The sequence below is a fragment of the Hyperolius riggenbachi genome, chromosome 3 (assembly GCF_040937935.1).
Source record: "Hyperolius riggenbachi isolate aHypRig1 chromosome 3, aHypRig1.pri, whole genome shotgun sequence".
In the NCBI taxonomy this organism is placed as follows: Eukaryota; Metazoa; Chordata; class Amphibia; order Anura; family Hyperoliidae; genus Hyperolius; species Hyperolius riggenbachi.
Genome location: NC_090648.1, coordinates 84,100,898 through 84,124,568, shown reverse-complemented (window position 1 = coordinate 84,124,568; position 23,671 = coordinate 84,100,898). Strand labels below are relative to the sequence as shown.

At 45.5% G+C, this 23,671-nt stretch overlaps 1 protein-coding gene across 6 annotated transcripts in view; it reads left to right on the top strand.

Moving 5' to 3' along the window:
- The window catches only part of LPAR2 (lysophosphatidic acid receptor 2), a 98,166-nt gene that overhangs the window by 1,042 nt on the left and 73,453 nt on the right, over positions 1 to 23,671 (top strand). Inside the window, exons 1-2 of one of the 6 annotated variants that reach the window (XM_068274453.1) lie at positions 5,874 to 6,047; positions 22,163 to 22,240. The exons of 1 other annotated variant lie outside the window; for it this stretch is intronic. The gene's annotated coding sequence lies outside the window, so the exon portion shown is untranslated. Of the gene's footprint in view, positions 1 to 5,873; positions 6,048 to 12,897; positions 13,011 to 21,422; positions 21,485 to 22,162; positions 22,276 to 23,671 lie in introns of those variants that run through there. 4 more of the 6 variants (XM_068274455.1, XM_068274456.1, XM_068274452.1 and 1 more) reach the window with 4 other exon arrangements.

Below are 23,671 nucleotides of genomic sequence, written 5' to 3'. Positions count from 1 at the left end.
CTGGCCATACACTATACAACTTCATCGCCGATTGCCTAACAATCAACATCATCAAGAAACACTTGTTTATCGGTCGATTGCAATGTCGATGGAAAACACAATTTGTGCTCCCAGCTCCGCAGCTAAGCACGACTGCTGAGACGTACCAGGCCATCCAGTGGGGGTCGGAGCCGCCCGGGGAGACGATGAGGGAGTGATCGGCCGGAAAGGGGCTGGAGGAAGCCCCAGTTATGTATACATTTTTTTTCTTCCCCATCTCAGGTTCTCTTTGAAGGGACCTGACCAGGAACAAATCAATTTTAAAATAAAACTTATAAGGCAGCCCCCCCACAAAGATAGTGATGCTTAATAGGCAGCATTTCCCCTTCAATGACTGACAACCCCCTCGGCAGCACCCCCTCCCCCCACCACCACCAAATAGTCGTGACCCCCATGTTAGGCAACAATACCCCCTCCAAATAGTCATTGACTCCCCATTAGGCAGCACCCTCCTCCAAATAATCAGTGACACCCCCCATTAGCCAGCATCACCCACTTCAGTTAGTCAGAGAGGCAGCATTGCCCCCATTATGCAGCCCCCACCCCCCCCCCAAGGATAAAGAGTCAGTCGAGCACATAGACATTTCCCCACATGGGGACTGCAGTTAGTACAACCCCTTTAATTTTGCAGCATCACCTCAGCACCCATTCCAGATTGTAAGTGACCCCAATTAGCTGGACATTTCCTTACCTATCCAGCCTGAACCGCAATGATTCGTCACTCCATCCAGATTCCTCTGATGTCCAACTTCAACCCACGGCTGCCGGGAGTTGGGACTAAAGGTTAACTGGCGGGTAATGCAGCCGCATTGTATATCAGTGTGTGGTCGCATTACCTAGTGGCATTGCACAAAGGATGGGGATGCATGCTGAGGCGCACCAGGGTGCCGCAGCACCCAGTTTGAGAACCCCTGAGCTAGCCCCTATGGCAGGGGTCTCAAACTCGCGGCCCGCGGGCCATTTGCAGCCCTCGATACAATATTTTGTGGCCCTCGCCAGCAAAAGCTTCCTTATAGTTTGCTTCAGTGCTCCCAAGTAATCTGCCGCATCCCCGCCGCTAAACGAGAACTGTATTGCCCCCAAATCGCCCGGGGGGGGGGGCAATCCACCGGCATTTCCTGGAAGGGGCAGAGCTTTCAGCTTCAGCTCTGCCCCTCCTGACGTCAATCGCCGCACGGATCGCCGCCTCTCCCCGCCCCTCTCTGTGAAGGAAGAGTGAGAGGGGCGGGCAGAGGCGGCGATGCGCCGCGATTGTGAAATTCCTTATGCGGCCCAGCCTCATCCTGACTTTGCCTCCTGCGGCCCCCAGGTAAATTGAGTTTGAGACCCCTGCCCTATGGTGTTTGTTTGTTTTTTTTACTTTCACTTTATTTCAGAAGAAGTGGTCATGTGATTTATTTTTTCCGACTTTAGCGGCTCTATGTCCAGTGCAGCATGCTGAATTTATCAGTGCTGTCTGTGCTGGGCAAGGCCCCACCCCCTCAGTCTGAATCTTCACAGGATGTCACCTGCTTTGCATTCCAGCAGTGGACCTTCAAGATCCTGTTTTAAGTGGTCATGTGACTGCTTCTGTATGCAAATAAAAGCATTTTTTCCAAAAATCACTATAGCGACCAGCTAGGGCGGGGGTGGAATGCTCCAAGTTCAGTCTGCTAATCTTGGCTTTTCACTTATTTATCAGGAATGTGCAGAATATAGACAAAAGGTCCAGTTTGCTGTCCAGTCATCTGAGACAAGCTTGAGTGATTAGCTTATGTACAATGCTGCTGGAGCAAACAACACACATCAAACTATTTAGGAATGTTTCACAATTAGGCTGGAAGCCATAAGTTTTTTTTTTCTTTGTAGCTTATGTTTTTATTGCATCTTTCTTTCTTGTTCCTCACTCTGCTCTCTCCTTGCACCTTCCTACCCCTCTATCACATCTCCTCCCCTGCCCCTCTCTTTGTTTCTGTGCCCTGTTAGATCTGACATGCTGTGCAATAGCTTCTTGGAAGATTTCATCAGAATGATTGAATCAACTGGTAATCGAATGGTAAAATCAATGCTTGTATGGCCTTTTTTCTTATCTTAATCCAGTTCCATGTCAAGTCTAAAGCCTCATCTACACGGGTAGATGAGGCTGCGATCCGGCGGCTCGATTAGCCGCCGGATCGCCTCTTCCACGTCCCCGCTCGCCGCGCGTGCGCCAGATTCGATTCCCCGCTCGTACCCGCCGGCGCCGCTTATCTTCCGCTCAATTCCCTGCCATTGTCCCCTCGCGGGGAGCGAGCAGGGAATCGGCGGTGAGGACATCCGCCCTGTCGGATCTTATCAATCGAGCCGCATCAGTGGCTCGATTGATAAGCCACATCGCCGCCGCATCTACGCGTGTAGATGCGGCATAATGCCGGGAAGACACGGTTCGTTTTTGAGGCAGATAGATGGTTAGATAGATCATTTCCAACATGTCCGATCTCTGTTCGATCGATTTGTCGCTCGGTTCCTGATAGAAGTGAATGGAAAAAGATAAGAAAAAGGAGCAGAAGATAAAAGAATGGACTGCAGAATCAAACGGCAAAAACGGTGAGCGGAGAATCAAAACAAACCGTGTATGCCCAGCATTAAGGTGCCCATTAACGGTACAATTTTACCTTCAAATTTGATCTTTGTATGATCGAATTGTATAGAAAACTGCGCCCTTTGTGGGGCAAATTGATGTGATATGATTCTTTGGTCGATCGGAAAAGGAAATCCAAAAGTTGGATTTTATGATCAAATTGGAATGTAAAAACCTTCTTAAATCGTTCCGTTAATGGGAACAATCAATAACGGGCACCTTTATGGAGAGGGGAGAAGATACAGAAGGCTGTTACCCTAACAAGGTTCCATGGGTTGTGCTAGTTGTGCAATGCAACTAGATCAGCCCCATTCATACTGTCAGGGAATATGTCTGATAATGTGAATGGGGCTTAAGGTGATAGATTGTGTTTTAGTGATGGGTAATGCTGGGCATACACGGTTAGTTTTTGCGCCGGTATCGAGCCAGCGGCTGGTTGCCGGCGCGTCACCACTCGTCGCTCGTGTGCGCGGATCGATTCGCGCTCGTCCCCGCGGGTGCTGCTAATCAGCCGCTCGTTTCTTCCCATTGTTTTCCCCGCCAGTATCAAGCGCAGTATCGATCCGGCCGGGTATCGGACAGGTTGGATCTTATCAATCGATCCATCATTTGATCGATTGATAAGAATTATCTGACCGTGTATGCCCAGCATTAGTTTTAAGCTGCCTATACTGTATATCATGCAAGGTATGGCCAGATCGACCATTAAGCAAAATTCATGCACTCATGTTGCAATAAGTGTGTGCTAAGTCACTAAGTAAAGTATAGCTCAAGGAATATGACCAAAACAGCACCACACCTATTTATAATCAATTATCAGAAAACATTTATTAAACTTCACAAGAGCACCATCATATAAAAACATCTAAAAATACACTGGAAATCTCATATCATAATAATATTGTATCATATATATTATAGGTTATATAAACTCTATTGGGGCATAAATAGTCAAGTACAGAGATCACCTGGGCAGCTCAGTATAAGAGCTGCCGCAGGGATAGAACCCGGGTTCAGATAGCCTAATCTCAATTAAAGTGCATACGTGATCCAAAAGTGCATAATCAATATCGCATAGCAAAAGAATTTGAATAAATATCATACAATAATACATACATAAACCATGTGATAAAGTGCTAATTGTGTTAAAAATGATCAGCCCCTAAATAAACATGGATGCTGAAGTAAAGTAAAGTGACTTGATGCTGAGACCCACGCAGCAATATTGGGTGGCAGATGGAGCAAGGCTTACGTGACCCGGGTAAGGATGAACCAATGGAGTGTCCAATGCTGTGAATAATCCCCTGGCAGACTACTCAAGGAGTAGATCTTATCAATCGATCAAGGAGTAGTCTGCTAATATATATGATACAATATTATTATGATATGAGATGTCCAGTGTATTTTTAGATGTTTTTATATGATGGTGCTCTTGTGAAGTTTAATAAATGTTTTCTGATAATTGATTATAAATAGGTGTGGTGCTGTTTTGGTCATATTCCTTGAGCTATACAGATCGACCATTAGATACATCTCGCTAGGAAAGTGTTTTATAGTTGGTATTTCTTATCAGTGAGGGTGCTAGGCACTGTACATACACATGTCTATCTCATCATGTCACATGTCAGTTCAGGTATCCTTTAAGATACCCTGCACATTTGGTGTTTCTAGCACATATAGGGGCTTTGCTATTAACCGCTAAAGTCAGCAGCCATTAAAACATTTCCCACACTCAGCCCAAGATCTTTAAAATCAATTTTCTCAAAAACTGTAAGGTCTTTTTGATTATTTTCCCTCTTGTTCCCTCTTTCACATACCCTGCAAATTTGGTGTTCCTAGCTTGCACGGGGGCTTTGCTATTAAAGCGGACTCAAACCAAACATTTTTTTTTATTTCAAAATATTTAGTTGCACCACTCTGACACATACAAAGATAAATAAACACTCCTTCAAGCCTATGAGCATTTCAGTGCATGCTTTTCACCCTTCTCTTTTCATAACTAGGGTTATACTGGGGGCAGCCATTAGCAATTCCTCCTTTGCCGGACACAACCTACTCCACCAGTCTGCCGGATTCTGTCCCGGCAATATGAAAGGAAGGGAGGGGTTCCTCCAATAAATGTAAAATATGATATATTTGTCATCATGCATCTGAAAAAAGGCTGCTATTTATTATTATAATTTAGAAGTAAATTCACATTCGCAAACGCAAAATTTGATGTTCGCTACATTACTAGCCAGTAGTCTTGATGGTGTACAGGTGAGCCTTCGCGGGCATAGGGGAGGGACACACTATACACTGGGGGGGGGGGGGGGGGGGGGGAACGACACTGGGCGGGTTCCAACAGTTGTCGCAATATGGAATACCGTTACCACTGTACATGCGATCAAACCCCTCCAACCAAGATTTTTCCACTATTCCTAATAGATTTAAGAGGTAATTCAGCCTAAACAAACATACTGTCATTAAGTTACATTAGTTATGTTAATTAAAATAGATAGGTAATACAATCTCTTACCAACCCTGTTTTAAAAGAACAGGCAAATGTTTGATTTCATGATGGCAGCCATCTTTTTGTTTGAATGGAGGTGACAGGGAGCATGAGACACAGTTCCAACTGTCCTGTGTGCTGATCACCCCTCCCAGTTGCTAGGCAACGTGAATAACAACATAGGAAATCTCATCATGCTTTGCAGAGCATCTGGGAAAAAAAGCCCGGGCAGTTTTCTTTGATGTGTGGAGCTTAGCTAAAAATGCAGCTAAAAATGATGCTTTGGTAAGAAAAACAAAGTTCTGATGCTGTGAAACTATTGAAGAAACACCAAGCCTTTTCAGTTCTGCTGAGTAGATTTTTAGTCCGGAGGTTCACTTTAATGTGGAAATCGATTACAAGATTGATTGGGCAGCCTTGTTGTAGCAACAATTCTCTTCCGATTAGATAAAATTATTGAACCGAAAGGTCGATTGTGCCGCAATATTGAGTAATGTATGGGCAGTCTTGGTATTATTTACTGTATCATTGCTCTTCTCATTGTCGGTGTATCATTCATCATCTTCTATGTTCAGTCATCATTGTAGGCAGTAAATCCAGGTTCATGTTCATGTCACATTCCTGTGACTGAGGCCCGGCTTACATCCACACTGCTGCCCTCAGTTAGCACTGATAAGTAAGCCAAATGAGGCAGCAGCAGGAAGGCTTGTAACCGCCATCTCTCAACAGTCTCCAAGAACAACAGCCAAGTGTTATTGTTTCGGTTGGAGCCCAAGGTGTCTTGCTAAGTCTTGTGGTGGATTATTTGCTGTGTTTGGGAATATTTTGCTGAGATCTTGGAGGAGAGCTCTGTGGTTTTTGGCCTGAGTGACTTGTTTTCATCAGGACCGTGCACTGTACAGAAAGGAAAAGATCCCGGTTAGTTTAAGGCTATTGTTTTACCAGTAACGAGGATCCAGATGGTGTGTTTGGGGGATTTAAGTTGGCCATACATCTATTCACTTGGCGGCCGATCGACCATCCAATTTGATAATTATCAAATCGAATGAAAATCGGTGCAGCCAAGAGCATGCTCAATGGATGATGTGACCAATTTGGGGCTTAAATTGGTCGTATGTATCGATTGAACATGCTGAAAAATGTCGGGCCATCATGGACGATCGGGTGTGCGTTGGTAAAGGCGAGCGATATGGGGATGAGCTGTGCCCCCTAATGTCAAATGTGTAAGGTGCACTACACTTTTTCTGTCCGTGTCATCCTCTTTCTGCATCCTCCATCCATACACGCACCCCACATGGTTGCCGGCGTACACTTGAGCGTGTGTGTGATGTCACACATATGCCCACGTTACTCCAGCAACGACGTGGGTCGCATGTATGGATGGAGCCTGGTGCCAGCGGCGGACACGGACAGGTAAACTATACTGCATCAGGGAGGGCACATTTGACATTGTGGGGACAGCGTCAGGCTATAGATAATGGCAGTTTTTGCTGTCTGTTTTTCTTCATGTCTGCCAGTAGTAAAGATGATGGCATGCAGGCTCTTTGTGGATCAATCATTTCCTGATCCCTCTTCTATTTTGTAACGTCTCACTTTGCAATGTATTGATTTATTTTTCCCCCCTACTACTATTTTTCAGTAAAGTTCCTCGTTAGTCACTGATTTGCTAGTCATGATCATGTGCTGAACAGGATGTGATCACAGCAAATCAGAGCTTTGAAAGTCTATCAGCTGACCAAACAAGTCACATGCTTTGCCATGCATTCTCCTAGACATGACTATCAATAGAGAGGGAGGCCAGCAGAAGAAGCAGAAGGGTAGCTCTGCTAACCTGCAGATGAGCCATGCCAGCGTCCTTGCACACCCCAGCGGCCAGCCCAGGGCCTGTGAATGCCAAAGTTCAGCCCTGGATAATATCATGTTTTATGCAGTTGGCACATGCAGGGAATAATTATTTAATTAAACGTTATGTTCTTTGCTCTTCAGACTTTGGCAAGTGCATCCAAAGTTTGCTAGAGGTCTTGACTAACAGTTTCGTTTATGTTCTGTACTTGCACAAACATTTTGGCTTCGGATTTCATGACATTGCTTAAAACTCGGTACAAACTGTATTTCTGCTGTCTTAGAATGTCTTGAGTAAAAAGCTATGACATCAGGGGTAGATCAGCCAAGAAATCCTGCTGTCGCCACCTTCCCAGAATGCACTGAGCATAGACTCATGACATCACCGCAAGCGTCAGCCAAAAGCACGCTCCATATACTCCCCAAACTAATGAGCGAGGGACAGATTCTGCTATCATATGCACACAGGCAGCACTCACGCAGGAGGAATGGTGTTTTTTGCCCATGTGTACATGACTTCTTCATAAAGGTTTCTGATCATGTATATATTTTAGAAAGTACAATTACCCATCACATACCTCCCAACTTTCTGAGATAAGGAAGAAGGACACTGAAGCCACGCCCCTGATCACACCCCCACCACACCCCTAGTCACACATACCATAAAGATTTCATAAGGAAAATATGTTGTTTTATAATTCAAACCACACTGATCTGTGTTTCTATCCTGGTTAATTTTCCTTCATGTTAACATTTTTAAATTAGTAATATATCAATTTAAAGGATGGGAATAAAGTTTAGAGTCAAACACATTTTTTTTTAGTAGAAAAATATGTACATTAACCTAAAGGATTATTAGGAACCTGTTCAATTTCTCACTAATGCAATTATCTAATCAACCAATCACATGGTAGTTGCTTCAATGCATTTAGGGGTGTGGTCCTGGTCAAGGCAATCTCCTGAACTCCAAACTGAATGTCAGAATGGGAAAGAAAGGTGATTTAAGCAATTTTGAACGTGGCATGGTTGTTGGTGCCAGATGGGCCGGTCTGAGTATTTCACAATCTGCTCAGTTACTGGGATATTCACGCACAACCATTTCTAGGGTTTACAAAGAATGGTGTGAAAAGGGAAAAACATCCAGTATGCGGCAGTCCTGTGGGTGAAAATGCGTTGTTGATGCTAGAGGTCAGAGGAGAATGGGCCGACTGATTCAAGCTGATAGAAGAGCAACGTTGACTTAAATAACCACTCGTTACAACCAAGGTATGCAGCAAAGCATTTGTGAGGCCACAACATGCACAACCTTGAGGTGGATGGGCTACAACAGCAGAAGACCCCACCGGGTACCACTCATCTCCACTACAAATAGGAAAAAGAGGCTTCAATTTGCACAAGCTCACCAAAATTGGACAGTTGAAGACTGGAAAAATGTTGCCTGGTCTGATGAGTCTCGGTAGTCAGAATTTGACGTAAACAGAATGGGATCATGGAACATGGAAGCTTATTGTTATCCAACACCCTCCTGCCCATTCCATGTCGCTCCATCCTGTGCTGTTGTCCCTCCTCCCCTCTCCATAGCAACAGAACACATTGCTAGCCTGTGGGTTAGCGATGCATCTGAACTGTTGCCCGAGGGATGTAGTCCTGATCGCTGCAGGCGATAGTAATTCTGCGTGTGTATGCGCCTTTAATTAGCATGTAAGCAATGTTTTGTGGTGGCGGTGTTTGTTCTGAAGGTGGCCGGACAAAAGAGTTGATACAATTCAACATGTATTGTATATTTCGGCAGACCGAACTTCGTATCTATGGGGAGGCCTGTGAGACGGATTTCTGCTGCAAAACTTTCATTTCTTTGCACAGTTGTTACATTAGCTTCTGCAGTTTGAGAGGTGAGACAATTCTTATAACAGATGCAGGCTGACAAGTGGCATTTGGTTTGTACTGTGAAAGGTGTCAAGTTGGTTTATTAGCAAAGTGAGAAGTGTGAAACCTAGTATGTTATTTCAACTCCAGGAAGCTGACAAGTGTCCATTTCCTATGTTAACAACACCTTCCCTACTCTCTAACTATCAGTATTAGATTTGTATCTTATTGGTTCCAACAAAAAAATCAGTTTAACCACTTGACCTCCAAGGGTTTATAAAAGTAATGAAAATGTATTTCATTTATCTATGGGAAGGTGTATAATAGGGTATTTGGATGTAGTTTTACTTTTTGGCCACAAGATGGAGATACAGAGTTAGTGTGTTCTAAAAATAGAAACAGAACCGGATTGTCTTAACCGCTAGTTCTGGGGCGCCCAAATCTCCTGTCGGGCGCCCATTAGCTGATATTTTGCATTGCAGTCTATGGCGGCGCCCTTTTTGTCCATTAGCCATATGCGCCCTTTTTTACTGCTTCCTGCCCGATCAACGATGCAACCAAATTTCTATATATTTTGAAGAAACCTATTGATTTCAGTAGGCTGCGATTCGCACTCATGTGCACACTATTTTGGCAGTTAGACTTAAAGAGGAACTGTAACGACAAAACGTCCCCTGGGGGGTACTCACCTCGGGTGGGGGAAGCCTCAGGATCCTAATGAGGCTTCCCACGCCGTCCTCCATGCCTCAGGGGTCTTGCTGCAGCCCTCCGTGCAGCGGTGACGTCAATATTTACCTTCCCGGCTCCTGCGCAGGCGCTCTGACGGCTGTCGGCTCCGAAGTAGGCGGAAATACCCGATCGCCGTCGGGTCTGCTCTACTGCGCAGGCGCAAGTTTCCGGCGCCTGCGCAGTAGAGCGGACCCGACGGAGATCGGGTATTTCCGTCTATTTCCGTGCCGAAAGCAGCCACAGCGCCCCCTCTGGAACCAGCAAAGGTAAATATTGAACTGACAGTCGGGTCTGTCGCCGGCTGTTCGGAGGGCTGCAGCAAGACCCCCGTGGGACAGAGGACGGCGTGGGAAGCCTCATTAGAATCCGGAGGCTTCCCCCACCCGAGGTGAGTACTCCCCAGGGGAGGTTTTTGATGTTACAGAGTCTCTTTAACAACTGCCATTCAGGAAATGCTTTTGAAAACAAAGAAAACGATGATACTCCCCTATGAGGAGATTACCTAGTCAAAAACCTGTCAGTTTTGCCATATTTTATCTGTTACCTTTTTCCTGTAGTGGTCCTTTAAAATTTGACAGAACTGGCAGGTTTTGGACTAATCCATCTCCTCATGGGGGATTTTCACGGTTTTCTTTGTTTTCACAAGCATTCCCTGAACGGCAGTTGCCAAATCTAACTGCCAAAATAGTGTGCTAGCGAGTAGGGAGGCCGGCTGGTATCTTACTATTCTGGCAATTAGACTTAGCAACTTCCTTTCAGGGAGTGCTTTTGAAAACAAAGAAAACCTTGAGAATCCCCCTTGAGGAGATGGTCTACTCCAAAACCTGTTGGTTCTGTCAAATTTTAAATGACCATTGCAGCAAAAAAAAAAAAAAAAAAGTAAGCAGTTAAAATCTGACAGAACGGTCAGGTTTTGGACTAGTCCATCTCCTCGTGGGGGATTCTCATGGTTTTCTTTGTCTTCAAAAGCATTTCCAGAACAGCAGTTGCTAAGTCTTAACTGCCAATGTAGTGTGCACGAGAGAGCGAATCGCAGCCTACTGAAATCAATAGCTTTCTTCCAAATTCGCGTATATAGGAAATCTGTTGATCGGGACTAGCCCAAAACCTGTCGGTTCTGTCAGATTGTAACTGCTTACTTTTTCTGCTATAGTGGTCCTTTAAAGTGAACCTGAACTCAAAACTTCCTCTCTGCTCTAAAAGAAAAGCAACAGCATAATAACCTTTAAAGGAAAACACTTCTCTGCTACAGTTTACAGAACTCCTGCAATAAATCTGTAGTGTGTCTACTTTCTGCTTTCATGGAAGCAGACAAAGGGTTAACATCCTGTGTTTCCATATTAGCTGTGTCTGCCGAGGACTGCCGAATTTCTGTACTGGCACTGCTGAGAGATCAAATTACACTTGTGATTACTTGATACAAATCCTGCAATAAATCTGCAGTGTGTCTGCTTCCTGCTGTCATGGAAGCAGACATAGGGCTAACATCCTGTGTTTTACAAATTAGCTGCTCTGCCAAGGCAGCCAGCTGACACAGCTGAGAGATCAAATTATACTTGTGATTATTCACAGATGAGGGGGAATTAAGGGGCCCATACACCTAACGATTTTCCCGCCGATATACAGCCGATTCGATCACAGTGATCGAATCAGCTGTGAAATCGCCGCTGACAGAACGATCGATTTCCGTCTGAAATCGGTCGTTCCTGTCGAATCCTGTCGATTCGTCTGTGCGGAAGATTTTTCTCGATCGCCGGCGGGTCGGGAGTGCGTCGATAGCGGCGTTCGAATGCCCGACGACTGACGCAATACAGCGGGTATACATTACCTGTTCTGCCCGCGTGACTCCCCTGGTCCCCGCTGTCTTCTTTCCACGCTGGGTTCCGGACCGCTGCAGCTACACAGAACTTCCTGTCCTGGCAGGAAGTTTAAACAGTAGAGCACCCCTTACTGTTTAAACTTCCCCTGGACAGGAGGTTCAGTAGCTGCAGGAACGGTCCGGAGCCCGGAGCGGAGAAAAAGACAGCGGGACCAGGGGATTATATATACACAAGAAAAGAGAGGACCTGTCTAGGCCACAAAGGACATTAATCCAAGAACAACTCAGATTTCAATGAAAAAATCATAAATCCTTTATTGATAAACAAACAAGTAATAAAAACAATTAAAACCACTCCTCTGGTACGTGCCAAATGTGATTGGCACTGTCCCCCACTGGCTTTTACTTAAAGTTACACCAATGTTATGCAATAAATCAAATCATCCTGGCATAGTGGGTGTCAAAAGATATAGATAAATGGGTTCCCAATACAAGGTTGAATATGGTCCGTATATTCCAATAAATATTAAAGTGCAATCGTGTCTACCTGTGTGCCTGCCCGCGCTCCCACCCAATAATGCTGGCGCACGCAGACACACAGTATGTGCAATTCAATGTGCGCATCAATCTCAAAAACCCCTCCAGGCAATTTCTAAAAAGCAGCAGCGTCCACCCGTGTGCACGCCCGCGCCCCCACCCAAAAGTGTGGGCGCACGCGAACACACAGAGCGCACTGCGTATATCAACCAAGATGACTCTCACACAAAGTTCCAAAATCCTGTGCAATGAGTACTGTGAAAAAACACTCAAACTGTACAAAAACATATATAAACACAAATGGCGGAATACTTCACAACTGATACTGTGAATATATCAAAGCGGGACCAGGGGAGTCGCGCCGGCGGATCAGGTAATGTATGCAGGGGAGGCGGCAGCAGCGGCAGCTCCACAGATTGTGATCGGTTTCAGGCTGAAATCGATTCACAATCTGTTTGCAGTAAAGGCGGCCATACGATCCCTCTCTGATCAGATTCGATCAGAGAGGGATCTATCTGTTGGTCGAATCTGATGGTAAAAAATCGACCAGTGTATGGCCACCTTAAGACTGGCCAAACTCTCTAAATACATACAGGCTGGATTTCTCTTTCTTTTTCCTTTTGTCCTGTTCAGGTTAAAAAAAATTAAAATAAAACAGAAGCATTCTAAAAAAAAAATTCATTTTTAGCAGAAAGAGCATAGGCACAATTGTATATCTCATTAGTTTATTTTTAGCTTTAAGCTGATTTATTTCATTGACATGCAAATTTTAAAAACATCAGCCCTGCTTCAGATAAGGAGAAACAATTAGTTATCTGGGGCTGTTGTCCTTGTCACAATGGTAGGAGTGTGCATTGTAATGTGAGAGCGGAGGAGGCGGGCGCCTCTAGTAAGGTGAGGTCCAGCCTCCTGTCACACCTTAGTGCTGTGCTTGGTATTCGGTGCCTTGGCAAGCAGTAGCTTGCAGATCAGGAGTGAAGTTAGTCCTGAGTGTTGGAGGGGGAGGAGAGGCTGCTGTCTGTCCCCTCATGGAAGGAGAGAGAGAAGGCAGAGGATCTATGGGCTGACATCTCCAGCAAGGGACAGAGGTAAGACCAGAGCGGGGGACGCAGTGTGAACTTGCGGGGTTTATGGGGAGCTGACGAGCAGGGGGGTAAATCAGGAAGTGTCAGACAGAAGTGATGAATTATATAGTGTGTTCTGTAAAGCAGGGGGTTGGGAGGGGCAGGGACAGGACGGAGGTGATTTCAAATACCTGCAGAAAAACTGTTGGGGGGGGGGGGGGGGGTATCTTACAGATCAGTGTGACAGTGAGACACCTCATGTATTCTCTGCACTGCACACCCTGCAAAGTATTTAAGCTAAGTGTAGATGACTGCAATTTGCTCCTGCATTCCACAGAGCAATGCACAGCTTTAAGATCGCGCTGATAAACCAGAGCTAAATATTTATGCAAATGTGTCTGCGGTGGTGGCTTGTGGCTGGGAGAAAGCAGGTATTTTGGGACGCTGTGGTGTATGTAGAGTGCAGGCCGCCGATGGTGATGAAAAGTAGGATATGGGATCAGGTGAGCCCTACATTATGCAATCATTCCCAATCCAATCAGAAGCGTCGTACACACACTATCGAAAAACGAGTGTGTATAATTCAAATTTACCACGAAATGTCGAACAAGTGGGTGGTCTTTCTTGGTACCCTGTGTCACAGGACGCCACTTGCTGATTCGCTACCTGCCCTCCCTGCTTCCCTCTCCGTTGAATAGTACACAGTCGGTGACTACAGCAGAGCAGCGTGTCTGTACAGCATTCGTTAAGTTGACATGATGTCCTAAAGATTCGTTGATGGCAACATTAATTAAGTGTGCGTAATACGATTAAGAATAGATCAGATTAGGTGACAGTCCTCTAATGTCTGTACATAGCTACTACTTATGTGAACAGGGATGTGACGTTGCAGATAATGTGATTTCTTCTTCATACTCTTATATTTTGATTCCTCGTTCATCTACTTCCCTGGTGGGAGACCCAGGTCTGGGCTAAGCTGCTTTAGTACAGTGAGGTGGGTTGCTGAGGTAGCCACTTTTTTTTGAATGAGCTCTGCTCTGTGTGTGTTTGAGAATTGAAAATGATTTGGAGGGGAGCCATACACTTTACAATCTAACTGCACCAAGATTGTGCAAGACCTGTGTTGCAAAACAACATTAGATTGAATAATACTCAGATGAGCGATTAACTTAGGGCTACATTGACAGTGAATTGTTGGGGTACATCGTAAGGGTCATATTGTAGTGCAGAACGTTGCACTGTAATGCCAAAGCAATGCAATGTTCACAGTGTGACCGATGCGGTCTGACAGATTGCGGTATCCCAACGCACTGCATTCACCACATAACGCCTTCATTAACAGTACAGGGAAGCATTTGATCAGATTCGATTAGAGAGGGATCTATCTGTTGGTCGAATCTGATGGCAAATCGACCAGTGTATGGCCACCTTAACTGTACAATATTTTCCGCAGATGCAATCATTCGATCAGGTTTGTGGAATCGGAAGTAATTGGAAGGTAATTGATTGTTCCCATAAACCAGTCGATTAGCGCACTGCCTCCAACATTCCATCTGACAAATCATGCATTCCAGTCATAGAATCACTCATGTTGATTTTCTCCATGTATCGCAAGGTTTTCTGTACAATGTGATCTGAAAAATCGGATCATATTATTGCATTTGCAGAAAATATTGTACCTCTTAATGGGCACCTTAAAGGGGAACTGAAGTAAGAGGTATACAGAGGCTGCCATTTTTATTTCCTTTTAGGCCCTGTTCATATTATGTGCGTGTGGAAAACGTGCAGAACGCATGTAGTAAACGCACTGGAAAAACGCATGCGTTTGTACGCGTTTGTACGCGTTTTTGTAATGCGTTTGTATGCGTTTTTTCCTTATGCGTTTTTGATCATACCTGGAAGAGTCCTACACTTCCGACGAGAAACGCACCTCCGAATACGCATACAAAAACGCATGCCATGCGTTTTTAGTGCGCGCCCATTGACTTTCATTATAATGCGTTTCTGTGCGCGACGCACAGAAATGCATCCAACTATGCGTTTCTGCCACGCATACGTTTGCCACGCGTATATGTGAACGAGGGCCATACCTTTGCATTGATTTTTCTGGCCCTCGCAAAACGCACACAAAACGCGTACCTTAAAAACGGACACAAACGCGTGCAGTGTGAACGGGGCCTTAATCATTACCAGTTGCCTGGCAGCCCTGCTGGTGTATTTCTCTGCAGTAGTATCTGAATAACACCAGAAACAAGCATGCAGCTAGTCTTGTCAGATCTGACTTTAAAGTCTGAAACACCTGATCTGCTGCATGCTTGTTCAGGGGCTATGGCAAATAGTATTAGAGGCAGAGGATCAGCAGGGCTGCCAGGCAACTGGTATTGCTTAAAGGGAAATAAACATGGCAGCCTCCATATACCTCTCTCTTCAGTTCCCCTTTAAGCACTCATATTACATAGATATTGTAATTGTGTGACCAGTTTGTAAGGTATGTGGTCAGTCTAAAGGCGGCCATACACGATACAATCAAATCAATTGATTTTTCCATTATTTCGATATATATATATATATATATATATATATATATATATATATATATATATATATATATACATATATATATATATATATAATCGATTGCATAAGGAATTGAAAATATTTTTTTTTCTGATCGAGAAAAAAAGATCTTTTTTTTATTTTAGAAAAAAAAAATTGATGTGTGGGGAAAATCAGAGAAAAATACAAAAAAAGACTGTTTTATTTGATCTTTTTTTTTTTTTTTTTTTTTTGTCATCTTCGGAAAAATTGATCATAAGTTCATCTGTCACATTGGTTGGATTTTTTAAATTATCGAATCAAGCGGAAAAAATCGATCAGACTTCTCTGGTCAAAAACACAAAGGTTGGCTGAAAAGCATAACAATGAATGTCAGGTACATTTCACAGGCTAGTTACACTGTAATTGTACTGATTAGGTCTGTATTGAGTGTTGCAACTCTTCTGGATTTCCAGGAGAATATTATTCCTCCCTGTATAGACTCTGGCTTCACGCTACATATATATATATATATATATATATATATATATATATATATATATATATATATATATATATATATATATATATATATTTTTATATAAGAGTATATATTTTTATATGTTTAAATGTTAAGTGGCTACAAACCTCTCTTTAGGCCTGGAACCCACTACAAAACGCAATAGCTAATCGCAATCGCTAGCGTTTTCTGTGAGCAGTTTGTTAGCGATTACATCAGCGTTTTGGTGAGCGTTTTGCAAAAAGTGCATAGCGTTTTGTGAGCGATTAGCGATTACCGTTTAACGATTTGCAATATGATTGGTTAATTAAAAAAAAAAAAATTAACCAAATTTAGCCGATGTGTTGGATTTTTTGAGCTTTTAAAGGGGACTACACACTTGTATGAGTGGCAGCATCACATACTTCAAACAATAAATGAATAATGATAATAATACTAATAAGTACTCACACAGAAACAATAGTGGTAGTTTACTTAACTTTTATTTTCTTTTTGCTTTTTTAATGTTTGACACCTTTTTCTTTTCTTTTTTTTTTGAGAAAAACAACCTCAAATACAACTTTGTATCTGTATGAAGCACACATAACCCACAGTATTTTTGGAGAGATGTATTCTGTGTACAGAGCCTGCAGCTCTGTAGCACTTCCGACCATCCAGCCGACGTCACCAGGACGTAGGAGACTGTTTTTTAAGGCCTTCTGGGAAGCACAAGGCCTTCTGGGTAGCGTTTCAGACCAGCAAAACGCTAACTAAATCTCTGTGTAGGTTTTGACCAGCGATTATGCCAGTGTTTATATACTTTACATTGCAGAACCACTAACGCTAAACGCTAAAAATGCTGCATGTCCTGCATTTTGCGTTTTGGTAAACGCAATTGCTCCAGTGGAATTTGGCCCATCCATTAACATTAGCTGAGCGTTTAGGGAAATCGCTAGCAGTTTGAATCGCTCACTAAACGCCCACAAAATCGCTCCAGTGGGTTCCAGGCCTTAACATTTATAGGAAGAATTTGTTATGCGGTTTAATTGAATTGGAACCAGTGAGGTGTATATGGACCGGTAGTTATGTGTATATCTTTTATAGGGTAGGAACACACTAGGCAGAATCGCATATGTGTTTTCCACTATGTGCTCTGGGGAAGGCCGGGTGCACACATAGTAGAAACGTTAGTATAGCGGGAAAGCCTGCATTTTATGCAGCAATGTTAGTCTATGGGACGCAGAAGTAGCCGCGTTTCACTGCGTTTGTACAGTAAGCGTTCTGTAGACGCTTGCAGTGTTGCTTAATATGCAGGCTGGCTGTCAAAACGCACATAATGAAAATCTATGGTAACGCCTATGCCTTGCTTTTTTCATGCGTTTTTTTCATGCGTTTTTAATTTTTCATGTTGCAGAGATAGGGTTAACAACCTATGTTTACAAATGTTCTGCTCTGCCGAGGCAGCCAGCTGACAAAGCTGAGAGACCAAATTACCAAGCTTTTGGAGGACTACATAAGGAGTGACTTGTCTTCCTACTACTTCTATTGTGGCCTATATCAGGATACAGATAAACAATGGTGGAAATCTCATTACTGTATTTCTCACCGTTTAAGACACACTTTTTCTTCCCAAAAAATGGGGAGAAAAAGTCCCTGCGTCTTATACGGCAAAGGCAGGGAATCCCCGGGTTATGAACGCCCACCAATATGAACCGCCGACACATCGGGGATTCCCAGCCTGTGTGTCCGCTTCCCCCGCCTGCCTCTACTCCCTCCCCGTTGTGTCTGCTCCCCCTGCGTGCTTTCACTCCCTCCCCCTTGTGTCTGCTCCCCCCGCGTGCCTTCGCTCCCTCCCCCTTGTGTCTGCTCCCCCCGCGTGCCTTTGCTCCCTCCCCCTTGTGTCTGCTCCCCCCCGCGTGCCTCTGCTCCCTCCCCCTTGTGTCTGCTCCCCCCGCGTGCCTTTGCTCCCTCCCCCTTGTGTCTGCTCCCCCCGCGTGCCTCTACTCCCTCCCCGTTGTGTCTGCTCCCCCCCGCGTGCCTCTGCTCCCTCCCCCTTGTGCCTGCTGACCCCCATGTGTGTAGCGGCAGCTTACCTAGTCCATGCGCCCGTGACAATTGCAGACCTCCGTCTCCTCCGTGCAGCTTCCGCTAGTGAATGACTTGTACTGATCGTGTCATCAGTCCAAGCCGCTCACTAGAGGGAGAGGTGCAGAGGAGACAGAGGTCTGCAATCTGCACTATAATGCACTGGGCACCGGGGGGACACACATTTGACATTAGGGGAGACATCACCAAGGGTTTTGTCGCATTCATCGTTCGTCCTGATATCGCTCGCTATTACCGCCACACACCCGATTGACCATGACGGCCCGATATCTTGCAGCATGTCTGATCGCCATGCTCAGCCCAAAATTGGTTGCATTGTCGATCGGGCATGCACTTGACTGCACCGATTTTCATTCGATAATAATGATCAAATCGGATGGTCGATCGCCCACCAAGTCACTAGATGTATGGGTACCTTAAAGAGACTCAGAGATGGATGAAATCAAAGTTTGATACATATCTGGGACTTCCTCCAGCCCTATCTGCATGGATCGCTCCCACTTTGCCATCCTTAGCCTTCTGTATCGCCGGTACCGGGTCCTGTAACTTTGGCCAGTCAGGGCCAGTCAACGCAAGCGCAGTGTGCTCCCTCCATACTGCGCAGGTGGATGCGTGAGGCGAGAGACGGAGAGAGTCACTGCGCATATGTAAAACTGGCCGCGACTGGCCGAAGTAACGAGACCCGGTACCGGCAATAGAGAAGGCTGAGGACGGCGGCGTAGGGCGATCCATGCGGATGGGGCTGGAGGAAGCGGCAGGTATGTATAAATTTACTATAATTATTTGTTTCTGAGACTCTTTAATTCTGTGTTCGTTGACAGTATCAGTGCTTGTCCCCCAATTCTTCTGAACATTGGCACCTGGATCTATTAGAATATACAGTAGGTACAAGCAAAATATTTCTTCTACGAGCAACAAGCTATCAGGCAGGGGTACAGTCAGCTATCAGTCAGCTATCAGGCAGGGGTACAGTCAGCTATCAGGCAGGGGTACAGTCAGCTATCAGGCAGGGGTACAGTCAGCTATCAGTCAGCTATCAGGCAGGGGTACAGTCAGCTATCAGGCAGGGGTACAGTCAGCTATCAGGCAGGGGTACAGTCAGCTATCAGGCAGGGGTACAGTCAGCTATCAGTCAGCTATCAGGCAGGGGTACAGGCAGCTATCAGGCAGGGGTACAGTCAGCTATCAGGCAGGGGTACAGTCAGCTATCAGGCAGGCGTACAGTCAGCTATCAGGCAGGGGTACAGTCAGCTATCAGGCAGGGGTACAGTCAGCTATCAGGCAGGGGTACAGTCAGCTATCAGTCAGCTATCAGGCAGGGGTACAGTCAGCTATCAGGCAGGCGTACAGTCAGCTATCAGGCAGGGGTACAGTCAGCTATCAGGCAGGGGTACAGTCAGCTATCAGGCAGGGGTACAGTCAGCTATCAGTCAGCTATCAGGCAGAGGTACAGTCAGCTATCAGGCAGGGGTACAGTCAGCTATCAGGCAGGGGTACAGTCAGCTATCAGGCAGGGGTACAGTCAGCTATCAGGCAGGGGTACAGTCAGCTATCAGTCAGCTATCAGGCAGGGGTACAGTCAGCTATCAGGCAGGGATACAGTCAGCTATCAGGCAGGGATACAGTCAGCTATCAGGCAGGGGTACAGTCAGCTATCAGGCAGGGGTACAGTCAGCTATCAGGCAGCTATCAGGCAGGGGTACAGTCAGCTATCAGGCAGGGGTACAGTCAGCTATCAGGCAGGGGTACAGTCAGCTATCAGGCAGGGGTACAGTCAGCTATCAGGCAGGGGTACAGTCAGCTATCAGGCAGGGGTACAGTCAGCTATCAGGCAGGGGTACAGTCAGCTATCAGTCAGCTATCAGGCAGGGGTACAGCCAGCTATCAGTCAGCTATAAGGCAGGGGTACAGTCAGCTATCAGGCAGGGGTACAGTCAGCTATCAGTCAGCTATCAGGCAGGGGTACAGTCAGCTATCAGGCAGGGGTACAGTCAGCTATCAGGCAGGGGTACAGTCAGCTATCAGGCAGGGGTACAGTCAGCTATCAGGCAGGGGTACAGTCAGCTATCAGGCAGCTATCAGGCAGGGGTACAGTCAGCTATCAGGCAGGGGTACAGTCAGCTATCAGGCAGGGGTACAGTCAGCTATCAGGCAGGGGTACAGTCAGCTATCAGTCAGCTATCAGGCAAGGGTACAGTCAGCAATCAGGCAGGGATACAGTCAGCTATCAGGCAGGGGTACAGTCAGCTATCAGTCAGCTATCAGGCAGGGGTACAGTCAGCTATCAGTCAGCTATCAGGCAGGGGTACAGTCAGCTATCAGGCAGGGGTACAGTCAGCTATCAGGCAGGGGTACAGTCAGCTATCAGGCAGGGGTACAGTCAGCAATCTCGCACAGCGGCTGAACAGCATTAGGGCTGGAACCCACTGAAATCCGCAAACGCAAAACGCAACCGCTAGCATTTTGTCTGAGCGGTTTGCAAGCGGATTCATGCGAGTTTTCGGTCGCGTTTTGCAACAGTGTATTTTTTTCCTCAGCGGTTGTGTATCGTTTTGCGTTTCGCGTTTTTATCCTGATTGGTCCTGTGAATATTTTTAATTTTGTTACAGTGTGCTGAACCGCAAAATGCTAGCAAAACCGCTCAGTTTAGGTTTTGCTGAGCGTTTCTGCTAGCGTTTCAATACTTTACATTGAAGCGCTAACGCTCCCAAAATGCTGCAGGTCCTGCGTTTGCGTTTCTGGGAAATGCAAACGTTCCTGTGGAAGTTGCCCCATCCATTAACATCAGCTGAGCGTTTTGGCAAAACGCTAGCGTATCGCAGCGCTGCCAAAATGCTCAAAAAAACGCTCTTGTGGGTTCCAGCCCTAATGGTGGTAGTTACTGAGAAACGCATAATATTAGGAACATAGTTTTTAAAGCAAACCTGAAGCAGAAAAAATGGATGATATAATGAATTGTATGTGTAGTAGCAAAGAAAAGAGTCTCATATTTTTATTTTCAGTTATATAGCTTTCTTTTTTTAAATAACATTACGTCATACTGTCACAGGTGCAGTTTTAAAACCACATTCTGTCTTTTAAGCTATAAAACAAAGCAGAAATAATGACCCTTTGAACTTTTCTGCAGTAATACCTTATCTCAAGCTGCCTCTCACTGTTTCTTGGCTGTTTAAGTGCTTAAGTAAGAAGTAGTACACTGCAGACAACATGGGCTTGATTGACATTGATGCTTCATGCAGGCGCAGTAAGGACAACCTCGAGGTCGTCCTCTGCACCGTGCGGGGACCCCGGGACGGCGGCTGTGAACGGAGCTGTCAGCGTGGGACAGACAGCTGCGAGGGGCTGGAGAAAGCCCCACGTAAGTAAATCAGATTTGCTATAATTTTCCCTGATGATTCCTTTAAAGGAATACTTAAGTCAAAAAAAAAAAATGACATTTACTCACCTGGGGCATCCCTCAGCACCCCGAAGCTGGATGGTGCCCTCGCAGCCCCGCTCCGATCGTCCTGTCCCCGCCGGCGGCTACTTCCGGTTCGGCGACAGCCGCCGACAGGCTGGGAACGCGGCTGATTTTCCGCGTTCCCAGCCGCTGCTATCACCCTCTATGCGGCTATAGCGTATATATATACGCTATAGCAGCATAGAGGGTGATAGCAGCGGCTGGGAACGCGGAAAATCAGCCGCGTTCCCAGCCTGTCGGCGGCTGTCGCCGAACCGGAAGTAGCCGCCGGCGGGGACAGGACGATCGGAGCGGGGCTGCGAGGGCACCATCCAGCTTCGGGGTGCTGAGGGATGCCCCAGGTGAGTAAATGTCATTTTTTTTTTTTTGACCTAAGTATTCCTTTAAGAAAACAGGACTGTATTTGACCCAGTGGGTTGGAGAGCTCAGAGAAGCTCTTTTTCAGATAACAACTGAAGTTTTTTAACTCTTCCTGTACTGGAAAATAATAAGACTGTATTCTTTGCTACTAATGATCTATTTCTGTAGCTGTAGTACACATACAATTCATTATCTCATAGTTTATTTTTGCTTCAGGTTCTTATCGATTGGGAGATTGCAACTAGATCCGCCAGAGATAAGGATGAGAGAAGTTAGGCGTACATTGGTACTTAGGTAATAACCGTATCTGTGATGTGCATAATACAGTGGTATGTACGTCTGTTACTATTCTGGGGTTTTTTTTTTATTACACCAGCCAACACAAAATAAATTAAGTTATGAAACGATGATGCAAAATGTAACAACAAAAGAAAGAGGGCCTTTGATGAAGCATGTCTGAACGAGTTGGTTGCAGTAACGAGTGTACGCTAAGTGCAAAGAAAATAAAAAGACACCTAATTATCCCCAACAAACCCTGAGGTTGTTCACACTAGGGGCGATTTCGTTGTTTTTTTTTAAGCACTAGCGATTTTAAAAATCGCCTTAAAAGCACTTGTGCAATGTTAGCTTATGTGAGTGTTCGCACATACGCGATGAGCTTTCTATCCAATCGCAAACGCGGCTCCTGCACCATTTTCTGAGCGTTTGCAATTTAATAGAAAGTAGAGCAAAATCGCTAAGCGCTTGAAAAAGCGATTTGAAAAGCGATTTTTCGAGCGCTTTAATGAATAAATGCATTGTATTTATTCATTTCCGGGACAAAGAGTTCACCTGAAAAAAAACACAACACTACACAAAAGCGCTTAGAAAATGCTTTTCTAAGTGCAAATCGCTCTGAAAGCGATAGAAAAGCGCATTCAAAATCACTCAGTAAATCGCTTAGAGCTTGCGATAGTGCTGGCGATTTATAATGTGAACAAGGCCTAATGGATCGTTAAAAAACAGTCTGCCGACATCGCATACGCACGTGCTACTGTCGGCTGAACGTCCGCCCAGAGGGAGGGTCTGGCGGACCCGTCGTTGGTGGAAGTATGGCATGTGTACGCGCCTCTAGACAACCATTTAGACACTAGGAGGGGGGATTAAGTTTAGGCATTAGGTGTGTGTGCATGGGGGGAGAGGGAGGTATTTAGTCACTAGGAGGGGGGATTAGGTTTAGGCATTAGGTGTGTGGGGGGAGGGGGGTATTTAGTCACTAGGAGGGGGGATCAGGTGTAGGCATTAGGTGTGTGTGCATGGGGGGGGGGGGGGTATTTAGACACTAGGAGGGGGGATTAAGTTTAGGCATTAGGTGTGTGTGCATGGGGGGGGGGGGGGTATTTAGTCACTAGGAGGGGGGATTAGGTTTAGGCATTAGGTGTGTGGGGGAGGGGGGTATTTAGTCACTAGGAGGGGGGATTAGGTGTAGGCATTAGGTTTGTGGGGGGGGAGGGGGGTATTTAGACACTAGGAGGGGGGATTAGGTTTAGGCATTAGGTTTGTGGGGGGGGAGGGGGGTATTTAGACACTAGGAGGGGGGATTAGGTTTAGGCATTAGGTGTGTGTGTGCGGCGGGGTTATAGTGACTAGGAAGGGGGGTTAGGTTTAGGTGGGGAGCGGGGGTAATTATACAATAGGAGGGGTATTAGGTTTAAGCTTTAGGTTGTGGGGTTTTAAGGCACTGGG